Source organism: Mangifera indica, unplaced genomic scaffold (genome assembly GCF_011075055.1).
Source record: "Mangifera indica cultivar Alphonso unplaced genomic scaffold, CATAS_Mindica_2.1 Un_0013, whole genome shotgun sequence".
Lineage (NCBI taxonomy): Eukaryota > Viridiplantae > Streptophyta > Magnoliopsida > Sapindales > Anacardiaceae > Mangifera > Mangifera indica.
The window spans coordinates 4159-15913 of record NW_025401105.1 but is presented as its reverse complement, the minus strand read 5'-3'; the positions used below and the strand labels follow the sequence as shown (position 1 = coordinate 15913).

The following is an 11755-nucleotide window of genomic DNA, read 5'->3' as shown; positions in this document are numbered from 1 at the left end:
AATAAATGTCCTACAAATAATAATAACCCTTTGATATTAATATAAAATAATTTTTTTATAGTTTCAAAAACTCTAGCTTATGTATTTATATATACAATAAAATTATATAAATAAATAATGTGTATAAATTTATGTACAAATAAAAATATGTTATCATGTGATTGGTAATTAATGATAAAATAATATCTAATAAGGAAATAGTATTGTCTTAAATTGATTTAAATTGGAAGGTATATAGTAAAAATTCCTATGATAAAATTGGGAAAAGTTGATAGAAAGATTTATCCTAAATTTTCCTCTTCTTTTTTTCTTGCACCAGATTCCAAGATTTGTTGACAAAAATATCCGAGTGTTTAGAATTTTGCTTAGAATTTTGATACAATTGAGAATCATTATTGATACTTGAATTGATATTTACCGCCCCATATAAGCAAAAGTCGATAGCAAGCACTTCTTCTACACAAAGTGAAGAAAACGAAAGCTTTGGGATAAATGAGAAGAAAAGTATTCCACCTCAGTGTCAAAAAGCAAAATAAGACTTAGAAAGAGACTTAGGAGAATAAAACAGACAGCAACCAAAATAATAATAATAATAATAAAAACCATGAAGTTTTTTTTATTTAGTAATGAACTTTTGACTTGGCAGCTTGTGACAAGTAGCAGCTGATGATGATAAAGACTTCCTAGCTGTAATTTCACGTGCTTCATGGAAGCTTAGGACTTCATATTTTAAAAGAAAAATGATAGAGACTGCAACTACTAGTGTACAGAAATAAATGTTTTCTGTGAATAATTTTTGTCAAATCAATGGATGTATTAAATATCTGCATTATTTGGTATCCTCTTTAACCATCTATGGCATTGAATGCAATCATAGGATTTAATGTTAGTGCCCATTAATTTTAGCAGTTGCAGCTCCATCGAATAATGGCAATTTAAGGATATAAAAATTTTTTGATCAGCCGAATTTGCATTTAATTTTAAGTACTTATTTGGGATAATGACATAATATATTATTTTATCTTTAATTTAAAATAATTTATTTATATGATAATATATTACCTAAATATCTAATTAATACTAAAAACTAGATACACATAATTTTAATGAAACTGTTTTTATCAGATTCTCTAAACCACATAAAAGGAGATGAATTTATATATAACATGTCATTTGTTAGAAATTTACATTTATTTATTTATTATTATGATTATTTTGATATCTACCAGACCTATGAATAAGTGGCGTGACACATATCTAATCTAAAACTTTCTCTATAATTTGCACAACATTCAAACATTAATCTCCATCTGTAAAATGTTTTACATAATTAACTTTTATTATAAGAAAATTTAAAAAAAAAGTTAAAAAAAAAAAAGAATGTCCCATGAATACATAACTCAATTTTTGTAATAAGTTTCATCAGCATTCATATGTTTTAGTAGCAAGTATATTTGAAAGGAATCAGTCAAGAGATATAATATGTAGCCTACTCTGTGTATAAATTCGTGTAATGAAACATTATAATCTCTAATGTAGCGGCATAGTATATTAAATCTAAGGATGGCCCAAACGGAGTTGGATCGAGTTCGAAAGTCAGTTCGATTCGGTTTGGCTCGGCAAGAATTTATTTAGCTTAAATTCGAATCGAGTTTGAGTTAGAAGGTTTGGCTTATTTTTGAATGCTAACAAAACTTGGGTTACAGAGGGTTTAACTCAGGAGTCAAGTGAATAGTTCAATTATATTCAAACTTAGCTTGTAGCTTGACTAGTATTATGTTAAACAATTGTTAAAATTATATCATTTTATTTATTATTAAATAAAACAACGTTATTTTTTCAATCAATCACAAATTGGAACTATGAATCCGATCTACGAATTCAAATCATAAATTTGGGTCAAACTCAAGCTAAATTTAAATCGAATCATTTTTATTCAAGTCAAACTCAAATCACTCTTATTTTTAACTTGACAAATTTAAGTTAAATTCGAATTGAATTATTTTTTATTTGAACTAAACTTGAGCCAACTGATATTTAATTGACTTATATCCACCCCTAATTAAACTCATAAAGTGCAAAGGATTCGTTGGCCAAAAAGTTGTAGTTATTAGTTTGTGCAATGTTGTTGGCTTTAAATAATGAGTCATCATTTCTGGCAATAATTTTTAGTTCTTGAATATGCTTCAGTATTAGGGCTTTAATTATCGGCATGCAGGAGAGAGAGAAAGAATCAAAGGGAGAAAGTTGCATGCTTCGTACAAATGAAAAGTAATAAACTGAAAAACCAACGTAAAAAAATAAAGTGAAATAATTGAAATAATATTGCATTGCATGCACCAAATGAAGAAGATGAGACAAAAGAATCAAGAGTGTGACAGAGATTTTTCCTTTATTACTGACAATTTGAGTGCACAAATCACTAGAAGGCTCGAGAAACAAATCCGCACGATAAATAAATAGAATACTCAGACAAATTTAACCTTATAAAACGACAATAAATTAGAAGGGAAAAGCTAAATAATTCGACAAAGAACTGATAATGCCAAACTAAAACAATGACTTCCAAGTCCTATACACATCTCCAATCTCACTTCCTGATCCTGTTTTTCTTGAAGATACCATTTGAAGGCAATTCACTAGAACAGTACAATATGAGCATGTGTAAAATGGCCACTAGAGAACTGGAAACAATCTGGTCCGTAAGATCAAAATGGAAGCTATCCAATGCACTTCTTAGACTCTTATTAGATTGTTGACTTGGATCGGAAGCTTGATGTTCATATCTTGTCATTCTGGAGCCTTCTTTTATTTCATTGTTGAAACTCAAACCTAAAAATTGAAACGAATATAATGAGATTAATTCAAAGTTATTTAGCTGTTTGATGTCAAATATTAATAATAAATTGAAGAGAAATTAAGGAAATTCTTACATGAATATTCAATGTTGGTGGCAAAGCATTTAGAGACTAGTAGTGAGTTGGAGGTGGTGGAGATGCATAAATGTAGACTGGGGGTGGAGGAGATTTTATTGGTGGTGGTGGAGACTGGTAGTAGTATGGTGGTGGAGGAGATGGGGATGGTGGAGGTGGGGATTTGTAGTAGTATGGGGGTGGAGGGGAATGTACTGGTGGTGGTGGGGATTCGTAATAGTAGGGAGGTGGAGGAGATGGTGATGGTGGGGGTGGGGATTTGTAATAGTAGGGAGGTGGGGGGGATGGGATGGTGGGGGTGGGGATTTGTAATAGTATGGGGGTGGTGGGGAATGTACTGGTGGTGGTGGGGATTTGTAATAGTAGGGAGGTGGAGGAGATGACGATGGTGGTGGTGGAGACTTGTAGTAGTAAGGAGGTGGTGGAGATGGTGATGGTGGTGGTGGAGACTTGTAGTAGTAGGGAGGTGGTGGAGATGGTGATGGTGGTGGTGGAGACTTGTAGTAATAGGGAGGTGGTGGAGATGGTGATGGTGGTGGGGGGGATTTGTAGTAATAGGGAGGTGGAGGAGATGGAGATGGTGGAGGTGGGGATTTGTAGTAATAGGGAGGTGGAGGAGATGGCGATGGTGGAGGTGGGGATTTGTAGTAGTAGGGAGGAGGTGGAGATGGTGATGGTGGTGGTGGGGATTTGTAGTAATAGGGAGGTGGAGGATATGGTGATGGTGGTGGCGGGGATTTGTAGTAATAGGGAGGTGGAGGATATGTTGATGGTGGCGGTGGGGATTTGTAGTAATAGGGAGGTGGTGGAGGAGATATAGATGGTGGAGGTGGAGATTTGTAGTAGTAGGGAGGAGGTGGAGATGGTGATGGTGGCGGCGGGGATTTGTAGTAATAAGGAGGTGGAGGAGATAGTGACGGTGGTGGTGGGGATTTGTAATAGTAAGGAGGTGGTGGAGAATGTACTGGCGGTGGTGGGGATTTATAATAGTAGGGTGGTGGAGACTTGTAGTAATATGGTGGAGGTGGTAAGGGAGATGGTGGCGGTGGAGACTTGTAGTAGTATGGAGGTGGTGGGGATTTATAATAGTAGGGTGGTGGAGACTTGTAGTAATATGGTGGAGGTGGTAAGGGAGATGGTGGCGGTGGAGACTTGTAGTAGTATGGAGGTGGTGGAGAATGTACCGGTGGTGGTGGAGATTTGTAGTAATAAGGAGGTGGTGGGGATGGTGATGGTGGCGGAGGAGATTTGTAGTGGTAAGGTTTCGGATGAGATGGCGAAGGTGGTGGAGGAGACTTGTAGTAGTAAGGAGGTGGTGGAGATGGTGACGGTGGTGGAGGAGATTTATAGTAGTAGGGTGTTGGAGGAGATGGCAATGGTGGTGGAGGTGATTTGTAATAATAGGGATGAGGTGGGGAATATACTGGAGGTGGTGGAGACTTGTAGTAGTAAGGTGGAGATTTATGGTAGTATGGTGGAGAATAAACTACGGGTGGTGGAGACTTGTAGTAATATGGTGGAGAATAAACTGGTGATGGTGGTGGTGGAGACTTGTAGTAATATGGTGGAGGGTAAACTGGTGGTGGTGGTGGAGACTTATAGTGGTATGGTGGAGAGTAAACTACTGGCGGTGGTGGAGACTTATAATAGTATGGTGGAGAGTAAATTGGTGGTGGTGGTGGAGACTTATAGTGGTATGGTGGAGATTTGTGGTGATATGGTGGGGAATAAACTGGTGGTGGCGGAGACTTATAATAGTATGCTGGAGGTGGCGGAGACTTGTATATATAAGCCGGTGATGGTGGTGGAGGAGACTTGTAGTAGTAGGGAGCAGGAGGTGGTTTATGTGAGGGTTTCGGCTTCTCACACTCATCGTAAGGAGTCTTGGGAGCATAGGCAAAAGCCTTGGCTTCAAGCACAACTTCGTGCTTAGTTTTGGACTTCACTTTAAGCTCAGCACCCTTTTTACCCCCATGGAGGTCAGTGGCAATGTCGCATGGAGAATCCTTTGGTGCCTCATGGAGCTTAGCTTTGCAAGCCTCTCCTCCATATTTTTCATAATCGAATCCTTTAACAGTGATTCTGTATTTCCCGTTGCTCTTCGTCTTCCCATATGCTCTAATTTTCTTCTTACCAGCCTTGCAAGTCACCTCAACAACAGCTCCTGTTTACAAATGAAACAACAAAATGAATTAAAATACCCCACGAATAATGTAAGCTCAAGTGTTGCCAGTCATAAAATTAAAGAATTAAATTTTTGCCGTTTGCCTTAGTGGGTTAATTAAATTATTTAATTGTTTAATTAAAAAATAAATTTAGGGATCGTGAAGGAATAATGAGTCAATGAAACAGGTCTGATTTTCAAAGGGCTAAATTGCCAATTAATAATTACTTTACAGCGTATTCAGTTATGCATACAACTAATGAGCAACTTTCTTTGCCTTTGGGAAACTATTAATTTAAAGGACATTATTTATAAATAATAATAATAATAAACTATATATTATAACAGTATTTTTAGACAACGGTGCCATTTATTTTGGATAAACTATATGACTTTAAGAAACATGGGATAATTAATATGATTTCATTGTCATCATTGCCTATCAAGTGGGAAATTTAGAAACTTTCTTACCAGCTTTATGCAAAAATCATCGAAACTAAACGTAATTAAATAAAATTTTAAAAATAAAAAACTTGTTATATGGATAATTTACTAAATGATGAAATTATGCAAAGAAAATTTACCTTCGAGATGCTTCTTGTCATGCGACTTCTTTGGGTATTTCCAGTCATAACATCTGTAGCAGTAAACCTTTCCAACTACCTTGACAATAAATTTATGGTGATAATGGTGTGGAGCGGGTGGTGGTGGAGATTTGTAGTAGTACGGAGGTGGAGGATATTTTTCAGGTGGTGGGGGAGATTTGTAGTAGTACGGAGGTGGAGGATATTTTTCAGGTGGTGGGGGAGACTTGTAGTAGTATGGAGGTGGAGGAGAAGGTGAAGGTGGTGGTGGGGACTTGTAGTAGTATGGTGGTGGAGGAGATTTTTCCGGTGGTGGAGGAGACTTGTAGTAGTATGGTGGAGGAGGTGAAGGAGATGGTGGAGGAGGAGACTTGTAGTAGTAAGGAGGTGGAGGAGAAGGTGAAGGTGGTGGCGGGGATTTATAGTAGTAAGGTGGAGGAGGAGATTTCTTGGGAGGTGGAGGGGAGTGGTAATAGTATGGTGGAGGTGGTGAAGGATGGTGGTGGAGGAGACTTGTAATAGTAAGGTGGTGGAGGAAACTCCTTGGGAGGTGGAGGAGAGTGGTAGTAGTAAGGTGGAGGAGGAGAAGGTGATGGAGGAGGTGGAGACTTATACTCATAAGGTGGCGGTGGCGAAGGAGACGGTGGTGGTGGAGATTTATACTCATAAGGTGGCGGTGGAGAAGGAGACGGCGGTGGTGGAGATTTATACTCATAAGGTGGTGGTGGCGAAGGAGACGGCGGTGGTGGAGATTTATACTCATAAGGTGGTGGCGGCGGTGACTGAGATGGTGGTGGTGGAGACTTATACTCATAAGGTGGAGGAGGAGATGGAGATGGTGGAGGAGGTGAATTATAAAGATAAGGATCACCATGCACTTGACCTACATTACTAGAAACAAGTACCATGGCCAATGCGACCACTAATGGTGGCCAAAACCGACCGGTGGCCGGTTTCAAACCTGGAATCACCATCAATTTCCCGGCAAGGAGCCCAGTTCCGGCCAATGTGGGTGGGATTCAGGATTATCCAGGGATGGAGTTGGAGGAGAAGGGTTTGTGTATGAGTTAGAACTGCATGAGAGAGTGAGATTAAATAAGAGTAGTAGTCGTTATGCGGGAGCTGTCAAAGAGGGACTATTTAATTTCTGCTTTGGATTAATGCAGCAAATACAGCTTCCCCAGTCGGCCAGACCATTTCAAAATTAAATATTTAATTTACTCTAACTCTAAAATTAAAATTTTGAATCAGTTTGATTCCTCCATGTGGCTGAGAAGTAATCACCAACTGCTCTTCCTGCTAATTAAATTATAAAAACAATTAATGTCTAATTGAAAACAGGATTAGGCCAGTAGGAACAGTGCATGTGATTTCTCAATTATTGAAGTGGCATGTGGATGAATCAAAAGCCATGGCAGCTTTTGTGACCAATTTCACTTACAATAAAAAAAAGAAAAAAATCACAAGAAAAATGGAGTGCAAGAAATAATAATTCATGTTTCCTTTTCCAAGGCTACCGACTTAGTGGTTGAGTTTTGTTTTAAAGGGATGGTCGAGCTCTGCAAAATGGAGTTCATCAGAAAAAAAAAAAAAATTGTTCTTGTTTATATTTCAAGGAGAACGAGTTGCAGAGATAAACATAATTTGTCTATAAAAGGTCAAAATTTTATTGATAAAAACGTCTTTCCTAATGAAGATACGCTCCATTGCTCTGGGGTACATAAATCATCATAGCTCTATGAGAAAATTTAAACAAAATTAGGAGTCAAACAAAAAAATAATTTTCAAGTGAGTTTGAAATTTCAAATTTTTACAACAATTATTGATCTTGTTGACATGAACAAATGCATTATTAAAAACAATAAAATTTTTTGTACTCATTCTAGATATATTTATATATGTCATCATATAATGGGATAATTCTGAATTTATAATAAAACAACACTCAATCATATGATAATATATATAAGTATATATATATTTGTATACCTAAAATAGGTACGTGTAGTATTACTCTATTAAAAAATAGAGATAAAAATAAAATTACTATATATAAAAAAAAAAAAGTTGATGATAAATTTACTTGAAAGTGTTTAATAAATTAAAGAGCTACATTATTTATCAAGATTAAAAAAAATTTCAAATTTGGGAAAAAAAAAAAAGGAGAGAAAAGTGGAAATGGGCACTTAAATATGATGGAAAGTTACAAGAAATATTTTTCAATTTTTTTTTTTTATAAAATATTGCACATGGGATGGGGTTTGGATTTCTAAATAATTTCATATATAGTGCAACAACTACAGCTAAGCCTCTTTGCTTCAAAGTCAAATATGTAGATATATTATTGCAACTTTTCAATTAAAATGAGACTCAATTACTTCAACCACAATAGTTGTTAGGGGGGTTGGTATGTAATCTTATTTAATTTTTTTAGTAAAAATGTAATTACATTTTTAATATATAATATTTTTAAAAAAAATTAATATTAGAAGGATTAAAATCATAAGATGGAAAAGTGAATTTAATATATCATGACTATAAGTACATTTGAGAATTTTTCTATATAGATATCATTAATATAAGGTATACCTTATCAAAATAATTAATCTCTTAAAAATCAAATTAAAATTACTTATGAAAATTTATTTTTACATTTATTAATTTCCAAAAGATTTTGTCAAAAATCAAAATCATTAATCTAAAATCCTTTTCAAAGTTTGTGATTTTTCATAAGTAATAAAATTATGTATACCTATTTTGAGTATATAAATAGATATATATTTGATGCGTGTTATCAAGTAATTAAATAATTTTAAATTAAAAATAACATAATACTCAACTATATAATAATACATCATGTATGTACTCATCTGTATACTCAAAAATAGATATGTATAACATAACTCTTTTCGTAAGATGAAATCATTTATCCGTAATGTATGTAATATAAATACAAAATTAAAGATTATTAATTTAAAAATAAGAAAGCTTATATAATCATAACGAAACCAATAATTTACAATTGTGGGATTTGACTACCCTTGGCTTTTATGCAATTAGGATGATAAACAAATTAGGCCGTCAATTTTTTAATATAGGATAAAATTGCTCATATCAAATCAAACAGCACATTCTTGAGAAAAATGTGTGGGACAAATTTATCTCTAGTGCTTGGAGACAGTCAATGGCGTGTTAAATATGAAAATTGAAGATGCTTTGGAGTGGTTGAGATGAGAAGATAGCAAAGACAGAATGTGATTGAAATGTTTGGCATATAGTTTGGTTTTAATTACTTGTTTATTATTATTATTATTTTTTTTTAAATTGTAATTGATTTTAAATGTTGTACGGATACCATTGTGAAAACTATATAGTATATAAAATTATATATATATTTTTAGTAATAATATATGCATTGATTCTCTACACGTTATATTCAACACTTGCATCCAAGCGGGCAAGACATGATAGTGGAGGACAGTGTTATAACCAAAAGAGAGAAATATATATATATATATATATATATATATATATATATATATATATATAATATATATATATATATTATATATATATATATATATATATATATATATATGTATGTATATATATATATTTATGTATGTATATTAATTGAGAGGGACAATTTAAGCTTTAGGCAAAAATATACAAGACAATAAAGAAATATTCTACCAATATTAGTTGTATAATTAATTACTATATGCTATCTTATCTTCACCTAACACTAAAGTCTTAACCAATTGGCTCTTTGGCAGATATGCAATTTATTATACAATTAGAAGTTGTTTAAATGACCTGTCCATTGTGTGATTAGGGTTTTTTATTTTGTGGGGTTAATTCGGTTTATAGATTCTTGGCCAAACATGTGAAATTTTAAATTTTCGGTTCTTTCCAATTTTAAAGGGCATTGCCTGATGTATTAACAATTTGTTACTAACTTTCAAAAGGATTTTTCAGAATTTGAGAGACTTCTATCTTTTTTTCTTTTCAAATTCTATCTTTTTGTTCGTTTCATTGAGTATTCATTTCAACTACTTGAGAATGGGGAGTGTATATATGAGTACCAATATTGTGTGACACATAATACATATTATATGATATAATACAACAGAAGTGATAAATAATACATATTTTAAGGATGGGTAAAAAATGATATCAATCTGTATCAGTAGTTTTATCTAAACAAATTAACACACATTTTTTTAGAAATGATAACATGATAGGAGTGTTTTCAAATTTCATAAATTTATAATTATTTGTGATATTTTTTAAAATGATGATATAACAATTAAAATTTTTTATTGTTTTGAAAAAATGTATCATATAATATATTACACATACAATATATTATGCAAAAAATTAAATTTTTGATAAACAATATAATACGTGACTTTTATACTATGAACATGAAGGCGACAATTCCAAATAAGAGATCAAATAAAATTAAATCCTGTTTTGGACAAAATTTTGCTATGTTAACATAAGTTAGTTGTTATGTCAATATTTGTTTCTATTTGTAAATAAAAAATTATATAATGATATATTATTATTAGTATATAAATTAATATTTATTGTTTATACATATAGTCTTATTCTTTCTTTTATTTCGAGCAAACACATTTTCAAAACGTTATTTTATCTTTTTGTTTTCAATAAAAAAATTTAAACTAATGTTTCATTAGAATTTTTATTCCTATAAATAATATGACAGTAAATTTCCTCACTAATTTATTCAAAAAAATTGATGTGTTTTAATATAATTAAATGAATTTGAATTAGAAATAAAATAAATAATTAAATCATCTAATTGTATTAATACACATAAATTAGTAAAAAAGTTAATAATTGTAATATCATTCTTTCTTTTTTTAAAAAAAAATTCTATGTATAAAATATCATCTTTTTATCTTTCATGTGTATTAATTATTAGAGTAGCTTCTAAATGCAAGTGTTAATAATAGGATTATTTGTTATAAATTTTACATCAATTGAGTAATATAATCAATCTTTCAGTAACAAAAAATAATAATAATAAGATAAGAAATAAGAAAGCTTGTTTTTTTTTTTGGTTTTTGGCTTAAGTTCTAAGTCTCAAGTTTTGAACCATTCAAATATCCGAAAATGCAATGAAACATCCCAAACTAGAGAAGAATGGGTAGGGTAAAAGTTATAAGAAAACTTGGTTGCTTGAGCAAATTGACCCAAAAAAAAAAAAAACCTTCCCATCTTCAATGAGAATAAAAATAATAGTATTATAGTTATTAATATCTTACAATATATGATACGAGATATATTATAAATACAAATTGATATATTTTTTTCGAGAAGTAATGACATGGTAAGAGTATATTTAACAAATTTTGAAGTTTTTAAAAATATTTGTGATATTTTTTAAAATAATGATAAGATAATTTTATGATATTTATTTCTGTTATTTTTAAAAACGATTAAAAATTAGATTTTGTATATACAATAGGATGCACAACTCGACTAGCATGGTAATACGGATACCCTAAGAGAGTGACTTGGATATTTATAATAAAAATAAATCAATTAAAAAATATAAAGTGGGTGTTATTAATATTGTATATATAATATATAGAGATCTTTAAAAGTTAAAAAAACAAACTAAATAAAAAGAGGAGGATTCAAATCAATTGTTCATCTTGCTAAGAGCCAAAGGGTTCTCTTAAATTTTGCAAAAGAATAAAAAGCAAATATTTCTACAATTTAAAAAATTTGTGAAATTTTTTCATATGCAAATTAAGAATTTTTTACTTTTTATAATAAAACTATTTCAATCTTAAGTTTAGGTAACATAGACATATTTAATTGCTTCAAATATTTGTCTAGGGCTTCCATTACAATTCTAGAAAGTTTTTCACAACAGTCAAAAACCACTCCCCAAATGTCATAAAAATTTCTAAAATTTATGGTGGAAAGGTACAACAATAAGAAAAACTAAATCAAATGGATCAATTATTTATAATATATTCATTCAAAAAAAAGGATAAATTAATGGAATTATGCCTTCTGCCTTAGAAAATTCAGTG

At 31.9% G+C, this 11755-nt stretch overlaps 1 pseudogene; it reads right to left on the bottom strand.

Annotated features, from left to right (window-relative positions):
- Nucleotides 1–2373: 2373 nt before the first annotated feature.
- LOC123205724 lies at nt 2374–6777 on the bottom strand (annotated as a pseudogene).
- Between the last annotated feature and the right edge of the window lie 4978 nt (nt 6778–11755).